The sequence below is a fragment of the Gambusia affinis genome, linkage group LG16 (genome assembly GCF_019740435.1).
Source record: "Gambusia affinis linkage group LG16, SWU_Gaff_1.0, whole genome shotgun sequence".
Classification (NCBI taxonomy): Eukaryota; Metazoa; Chordata; class Actinopteri; order Cyprinodontiformes; family Poeciliidae; genus Gambusia; species Gambusia affinis.
In genome coordinates, this window is record NC_057883.1 from 11,486,246 (window position 1) to 11,494,749 (window position 8,504).

The window sequence follows — 8,504 nt, forward strand, 5'->3', positions numbered from 1 at the left end:
CTGAGCCACTTTTAACATCAATCAATACTAATCAGCCAAAGGGATGTATCATTTCACTTTTGTTTACAATAAATAAAATAAATAAATTATTTGGAGATGTCATTCCTCTAGTCAGATGTTTATGTCATTTTGAAGGGAACCTCTCTAGGTTAGGACCAAAAGTTCTCTTTTAAATTAAATAAATGTATTGTATTCATCTAACCCATATTTCTGAACCTGCTATGTTTGTGGCGGAAGAGAAAAAAGTTGCAATCTGACACAAAAGTAGGTGCAGGTTCAATTTGCTCTCCTCTCATTATGGTCATGTGGTTGCTCTTGCAAGCTCTTAGTCCAATCTGCCTTGTGAATCCAGTGCAGAAATAAATCACATATTGGGAGCAAAAAAAAGTTTCAAAAGTAGGGTAGGTTGCTTCAATCACAGATATGAGCTACAAGAATTATCCCCCCCATAAAATAAGAATATTTCATTCGCTCTTGATTCCCTGCACATATTTCTTCTGGTGAGCGATGACCCTTGCTTCAACCCCAGCACATGGGTGTGGGCCGGGTGTCGCAGTCAGACCTGTCCTGCTGAATGCCTCATGGCAGGTTGTTTGTGAAACTCTTGTGTTCTGTTTGCTCCCTCTCCCCACCCGGTGCTCGCTGACAGTGTTCCCATTGTGAACCTGAAGGGCTCCGCTTTGTTTTGCCCCATGCACTGGAGACGCTTTGGTCCAGAGAGGGCTTGCGCACACACACACACCCCTACATGCACACGCCCACACACACAATGAGTAGAGAGGTGTGTGTGTGTGTGTGTTTGTGTGTGTGTAAGACCGTCTGTTGATTTACCTGCTCATTATTTACCTGTATGTGTCCATTATGCGGGTTTTCAGAAAGCAAGTGGTGCTGTTTACTCAAGTTTGAATGGCTGATTGTTGCACGCCAAAATATTTCTCCATTTGAATGCAACGATGGAATAAATTTACACATGTGAATTAAATCCAGTTATTTTGATGTTCATAGGTAGCATATGGTTCTCATTTGTGCACAAATAAAATCAATGATTCTTAGAGGAAAGACATTAAATTAAAATCCAATGCAATCTAATCTAGTCTCCTGTCTGCCTCCAGTCTACCTTATCCCACCCCTCCTAACAGCAGCGGGGAGCGGGGCTAATTTACGAGGTTGGGCAATGCCAACATACACTCTGAGGAGGGCCCGTTTTAACACCTCCAAATGCCGTAATGCATCCCAGCTGACCTTAATTATAAAAGCATGTGCCTCCCCTGTGCTTCCCCCACCCCTTCCAATCCCCCATATACAATCGAAGAGGTCGGGGAGAGGGGGGCCGGGGGGAGCCAATGGTCTTACCTGCAGAGAACAACACAGCAGCAGCCACCGTAACAGCTCAATGTTAATAGTTGCATCCTGAGAGGAAATCAATAAAGCCATAAAGGGTGATATCACAGTGTCTGGGCGCTCACGCACACATACCTCTCCTCTCTCTGCCTGCCCTCCACTGTGGGACCTGTTTATGAGAGGTTGTGTTGTTTGGAGGGAGCGACTAAAAGGTCAGCGGCGTGAGGTTTTGATCCGGGGATGAGACTCCCTCTTTGGGAGTGTGAAGTAAACGGTTGAGCGGGACCCCTGGCTCGCCTTGAGAGAAGTGGGTCTTTTAGGGGGCTTATAGATGCTGCGCGTTGTCAAGGCAGTAAAGCACGAGTGTCTGCAAGCGCCCGTCGATGCTCGCCTGGTTATGATCAGAGAGGAATTCCAGGAGGGAAAATGAGGCCTTGCTAAACTGCTGATGAACCGAAGGAGATATTAAAAGACTGACTCTTCCTCTCCTTCTGTCTGTATTGCAGATTTTAGCCCATAATATTGATATACGCACAGCACGGGGCTCCAGCATCATTGGCCTGATAAACTGCTCATACAATAGATAATCTTTTATGTACCTCCCGTGCACAGCACAAATATTATGACTATTAGTACATTAATTAACTCACTGGCCTTAGGGTCCTCTACACAGCCAAGGTTAAGAGCTTCTTTAATTAAAGATCAATATGGTTTTGCAGTATATTTCTACAGCAGAGAAAAAGACATGGCCTATCTTGTCTATGTGTCAGAATGATATAGAAATTCATGAAATATGTATATCGAGAGACACAAAGTGCAAAATGAGACCATTTGCTAGCAAAACTGTAAGCGCAGATAAATTAAACAGATGTGAAAGTGTAAGCAATGTATTACAAACGTCTTTATAGAATCTTTTATCTTGAATTTATATTACATGCATTTTTACTTAGCCCCAATTGCACTCGTACCCCTAAATAAATATGGAATTGGAAAGAGTATGCTACAACAGTCAAGAGCCCCATTGTATCTTTAGAGGAGTTGCAGAGGTGTTGTTATGACAGCTCCTTCTCTATGAATTTCTTGTGTTTTTTTTTTTTGGAAGACTGGCCTGAAGAAGCTCATTGTTAAAAAAAAAAAAAAAAAAAAACTCTGGAAGGGGTCGACATAAGCCATGTAGTGGATACAGCAAACAGGTGGAGGAATGTGCTCCGGTATATGCGATTTAAAGTTTTTTTCTTTATCTGCATGCAAACACACTGTTCGCATGCATAATTTTGTTCTCTGGAGATTTGTTTCTTCTGCAAGGAGATATAGACTGGGAAGAAGTGGATGGGAAAGAAGGATGGATACTGAACAAAGAGTTTTTATCTGACTGACCCGTTTGCTCAATTTACAGGTTTAATTTTTTCAAAAGGTTAAAAGGAAATGTTAAAAGAGGGGCAGCACATGGTGCAGTGGTAAACCCAACACCCCAGTTACAGTCCAGGATTCGATTCCCGTTTGCTGCATGTCTTCCCTCCTTATTTCTCTTCCCAAATTCCTACATAAATGCCACTAGTCCTACAAAAATCTAAAGGTGAAATTAAAATCTTAAAAGACCAAGTAATTTGAATAATAAACTAAACTTACTGTATTGTTTGATAATTAGAATCAATTGGAATGTATGTTTGATTGAACTGAAACAATTCGTGCCTCGAGACATTTGTTGTGAATTTGCGGTATACAAATTATTTCTGTTTGATAAAAAAAATCAAAAAATGTCTTTCAGCCACTATTTTTTGTTATCTATCCCGAAAAATAAAAAATAAAATAAAAATAAAAATAAAAAATATATATATTTGTGTTTTTTGTGACAAACTTTAAAAAGGTTGGAGCGAAATTAATACTTTTCCAAGGTTTAGTTTGTACATGTTAGGATTCAGGCCTTGGCTGTATACATATGAAGGTGGCAGAGCCCAAAGCAGTGCATGTTCACACTTGAGGCTCCAAAGTCCCCTTAAAATCAATGTAATCCACCAAGATTATGTTTGACAGACCACACCCCTGTCCTTTTCAGAGTGAAGGCTAAAGGGTGGCTGTAGTCTAAAAACGAAATACATATTAAAGTAAATAAGACAACAGGATTTGAAGGAGCTAGTAGAATCAATGAAAATGTGTACAAGTTAACAAGTTAAGAAAAAGAGCTTAAAAAAGAACAACATATGGTCTTTTGTTTTGTTTTACTATTAAACACTTATAATCTGTACAAAGCAGAAGGCAACACTGCCTCAAAGTCAATCACAGCACCTCCTTTAGCAGCATGATGAATAACTCAGCTCCATCTATCAGTTCAGTTCTCACTTTGGTTTTACCCTCCACGTCTCCCTGGGCCTGATGTCCAGTCTTTCTTTAAAAACCCACTTCCTCTCCCGCCCACAATCGCGCAAGCCCTTTTGCAACGCAAGACTAAGACAGGTTAAACAGTTAAACGCCTGAAAATCCACCACTGCCCTGTGGGAAATTTGATTCTAATCCCTAACTTATAGGCACAGAATCAAAGCCAAAAAGCCGGAGCAACAAATCTGATCCTCCCCCTAACAATCTTAGGCCTCTTGGGAGGGCACCGAGAAGCTCCACAGACAAGGCTGAGATGGATAAATACCTAAATGATGAGACAGTCTGGGGACAGGGGAGTAGTGTCTGGCTATGGCCGTTCACGTCCAATTTGGCATCCGCGCAATGAAAGGCAATTGGGTGGCAGCCCCCACACAGCAGCCAGTCCTTATTATTATATGTTGAAGTGTGGCTCAGGCAATGATTAATGACAGTGTCGAGGCGAAAACAAAGCACAGCGCAAGTTATCTCCAATCCACCTGCTCCTGTGCCCCGATTGGAAGAGAATGGAAAAGAGCATGGGCAGAGGCTTGATAATGGAAAAGAAAAGGGAAAGAGAATGAAAGGGGAAATGATGAAGAGGAGGAGGAAGAGAGAAGGAAGATGGTGGCACCGAGTGTACAAGGAAGGGACTTATTGACTGCAGCATGGTGAGAATGAAGAAAAACGCTGAGAACATATCCATATGAACCTAATTTTGCATTCAAGATGAAAATGAGGATGTGTACCTTATGTCTTTAAACTAATGAAATGCCAACTTGCAGGTAGTTTACATGTGAGGTGTGAACACGCGGCTTGTGACTTGTCTCGGTGATTGATTTGACAGGCATAGTGGACTTTCATGGCGTCTGTGTTTGTTACATCCAGGTCCAACTGTCCCCCTGCTGTATTGGTGTTGACATTTATGAGACATGTCGGAGGGGGCCTGCTAGACCTCACTAATGAGGGAGCCGACACAGAGACCCAGTACCACAGCCTGACACTGCCATCCAGAGGACATGTCTGGTAAACGAGCTTCTGGTCAATCATCAGATCTGCACAGGTTCCACTTTGGTGATTCTTTTGAGAGTCTACCAAATTACCTCTACTTACAAATAATCAGGGAAATCGCTTCTAGTCCAATTTTAATATGTAGAAACAACACAAGTCACGTTTATTGATGTTGAGCCGTTAATTCACAGGGTAACTCAAAGTATTTTTTGGTAAATAAAGAAGCAGAGGCAAAGAAATTAAAATTAAAGCAAGAAATATTTTAAAGAGTAACAGAAAAATGGAAGAAGGAATAAAAAAATAATAAGCTCATTGAAACCTCAAACATGGTAAATAATAATATGATATTGTTGTATATTTATGGGAAAGGTGAAGCAAACAATAGTATTTTTAGTACCAATTAAAATCAAACAACAATTTTTGCATTGCTGAGGTATATTAGAAGTGAGTTCCTTTGCTGGGAACCATGGAGACTAAATATAGCTTTCCCTTGTTTATTTCTCTGATGGACTGATCTGCAGTCTACATTGTCTGCATAGAGTCACTAACAAATAATGATATGTGGACAATTCTGTAGATAACTGACAAATAACTTGACTTAAAATATATCTTGTCAAAAAGACGGAGTCAGGGAAGTGATTTAAGATGGATGTGATATGATCTATTTTCCTGGTGTTAGTCAGGACTCTGGCAGAAGCATTTTGGATGATCTGGAGCTTCAGTAAAGACACCATCACAATAACAGATAAAAGCATGCATCAGTTTTTCTGTGATTTCAATTTCACAGGAATCCCTTTATTAAGGTGATGTTTTTGAGGTGATAGGAGGCTGATTTTCTGAGATTTAGAAACAATTTAGTATGATACCAGACAATCTAACCCCTTCTGAGTCAATTATGATGAGTTCTAATTATCTCTTCAAACTAATATACAATAAATGTTTACCACATTTGTCCATAAGATTTTTACAGAGCAAATTTGAGTAGGAGATATGTAAAATTTGTTTCTAACTCTGAGGGGGATTCTCTGTTCAGTGTAAAACTGACATTAATCACTTCACCAACAGAGAGCCAGAATCTCACCAAGAGGATTGCCACATGGGGTCGCTCTTATACGTTAACATAATGTATATGTTTTTAATCGTGTTGTCAAAACTAAAGTAAAACTAGTGAATAAAATAAGTCAAAGTTCAGTAAATTAAAAACCTTTTTTTTTTAAAAAAAAACTGACGTCTACACTTTAAAACAATACAGCCACTTTTCAACCTAGCTTATACAACAGCATTTAAATTTCTTCAAAAAAGGAAGAAATTGAGAGAAACCTTTCTTTTCTTACATTAGCATAATCTCAAACTTATTTACCTTTCTTACTATCATCCTGACTCTCCAGCTTTACATAGAACATGCTTTGTGATTTTAAACTTATTACATGTTGCTCTGACTTTAGTTTCATCAAGTATTACTTGACAAAGTAATACATATGAAGTAGTAGAAGATCTACACAAACACCTTACTTAAGTATCATTTATTCTTTCTTTTCCCATTTTGAAGAGTGTTAGAGAGTGAAATTACAAGAGTTTACAACAAATTACATTGTTATTTGTTGTATTCTTTGTTTATGGAAGTAAAATCTCATTGAGATTAAAATTTATTTTTCAGCAGAGAACTACTTACAAAAGTCAGAAAGCATAAAACAAATAAAGTTTTGCAACAGTATTAATATTTAAAGCAATAAGATTGACCTAGTGATCTTAACTCTAGTTTTATTGATATAAAATGAAACATTCCCAAGATAACAAATCTTGAAACTTTTTTAACTTTACTTCATATATTTAGCAGCACATAAAAAAAGTCAGTGAAACAAATGAACAGCTTCTCAAAACACTACTCAGCTTCAAAAAGTTATATATATATGTATATATATATATATAGCATTTAGTTTAAAGGAATCATTAGGAATAGCACTAATTGTGGCAAAAATTACTTAACAAAAACAATTAGTTCTTAAAGTGGCATGTTTTCCACAGTGAATAAACTTCATTACGATAAAACAAGACAAAAATATATTCTTTCTTTTTTCCCTCTTTCTTCTTTTTTTCACCCTTCCTTAGCATCCATATATATTTTTACTTTCAATACCTGTGGAGGGCACAGTAAATTGAATTGTACATTAAAACTACATTAAAAACAATGTGAGGATTCCAAGACTCCTCGTTGCGACCAGGAAATTAAAGTGCACCACCTCTAATAAATACCTCTGCACTCCCTTTGCAACAGTATATTGTCCTTATAACTCAAGAGCTTCATGATGCGACACAGAATGCTCAAAAAAAAACTTTCTATGCAAAACATGCTGTAGAAAAATGAACATTCAACATAATTGATTGCCATTCACTTGCAAATAAATAATAAATAATTTTTATCTACTGAACTGTGGTTTAGGCAAGGTGTACTAAAAAACTTGCATACACATCCCAATGAATGCATGAATGTGCATGAATGCACATTTCTCTGTTGCACTCTGTTATTGATAAGATGTATTGATAACTTGTGGCTTCTAAAGCCTTTCTGATTTTTTAAGCATTATAATTTGTTAATGATAATTTTGATCAGGCATGTGCGGCCCTCAAGAAAAAAACTTTAACCATTTGTAAACACAAAGACGGCTCATTTTTCTGTCAACAACCTGCCAATCACGTGTTTTAAAAATGTTCTGTCTTTATTTATTTATTTTGGTGAGATTCCTCCAACTGTATGTTTTATTTGACAGTTCCAATCATGTAACACTGCATCTTTCAGCACAAGATGTGGCAAGGGGTGCCCTCCCTGTGTAGTTTTCCCTCAGCACTGCAATCTGCTATGGAAACAGCGGTATTTTTAATGAGAAGCCATGGTCTCCACAACAGCTCTTGTCTGTCTTAGCAGCGCGACACAGTGTGCTCCACGGAAATGTGGTCTATGTGGGATTGCAGGGGCCCCTTTGAAGTGCAGCACTGTGGCTGTTTCCTTTGTGTGTAACAACAGAAAAATCAAACCTAAAACCAAAACACCTATAAGATTACCTGAAAGGGGTACAATATAAAGAGCCATATGTATATGATGCTTTACATGTCTCCCCTTTGTTCCATCTCCTGCTCTCTGCCATGATTATGCATGTCTACTGTGAAGAGCTGCTCTGCGTCTGGAGAAGCCCTTGAATGGAAACAGCGAGGTACAGAGAGGCACATTAAAATCCTCCAAAGCTCTCAAACGAACAACCTAGGGACAAAACATGAATTCCATGTGGTTCCTCGCCTTGTAGTGCTGCAGCTCAGACAAGCTCACATTTAGAGCTGGCTGCCATCTCAGACAGTGGGTCCAGTGGGATGTGTCAGTATGTGTTTATCAGAGGATCAACTTCCTCTTTTAATGTGGCACACCCCCAACCCCCATCCCGTCCCGATTATCTCCTCCCTCTGCTCCTTTTACTTCTCCCCCCTCCCGCGACTCCCGTGCCTGCAGTTGAAGGTGAAGGAACCAGAGTTCAGAGAGGAAGAGCAGCAAGCATCGCCTGGGTTACCCTGTGCTCTGCTCTCTGGGAGCTCAGGGGTTTGTCCCTTTGTAGATGCTTTGGCACACTTAGATCAAGAGGATAGGAGGGTTCAGTGTAGAGTTTGAATAATTGTGACCCACATAACATCTGTTTTTTAGAAATCATATGAAAATCATACCGGTTTAAATCGCAACATCTTTTCCTCATTGCAATCACAATTAAAACACAATAGACCAACAGCTTTTTGAATTCTGAGTTTTGTTTTATATT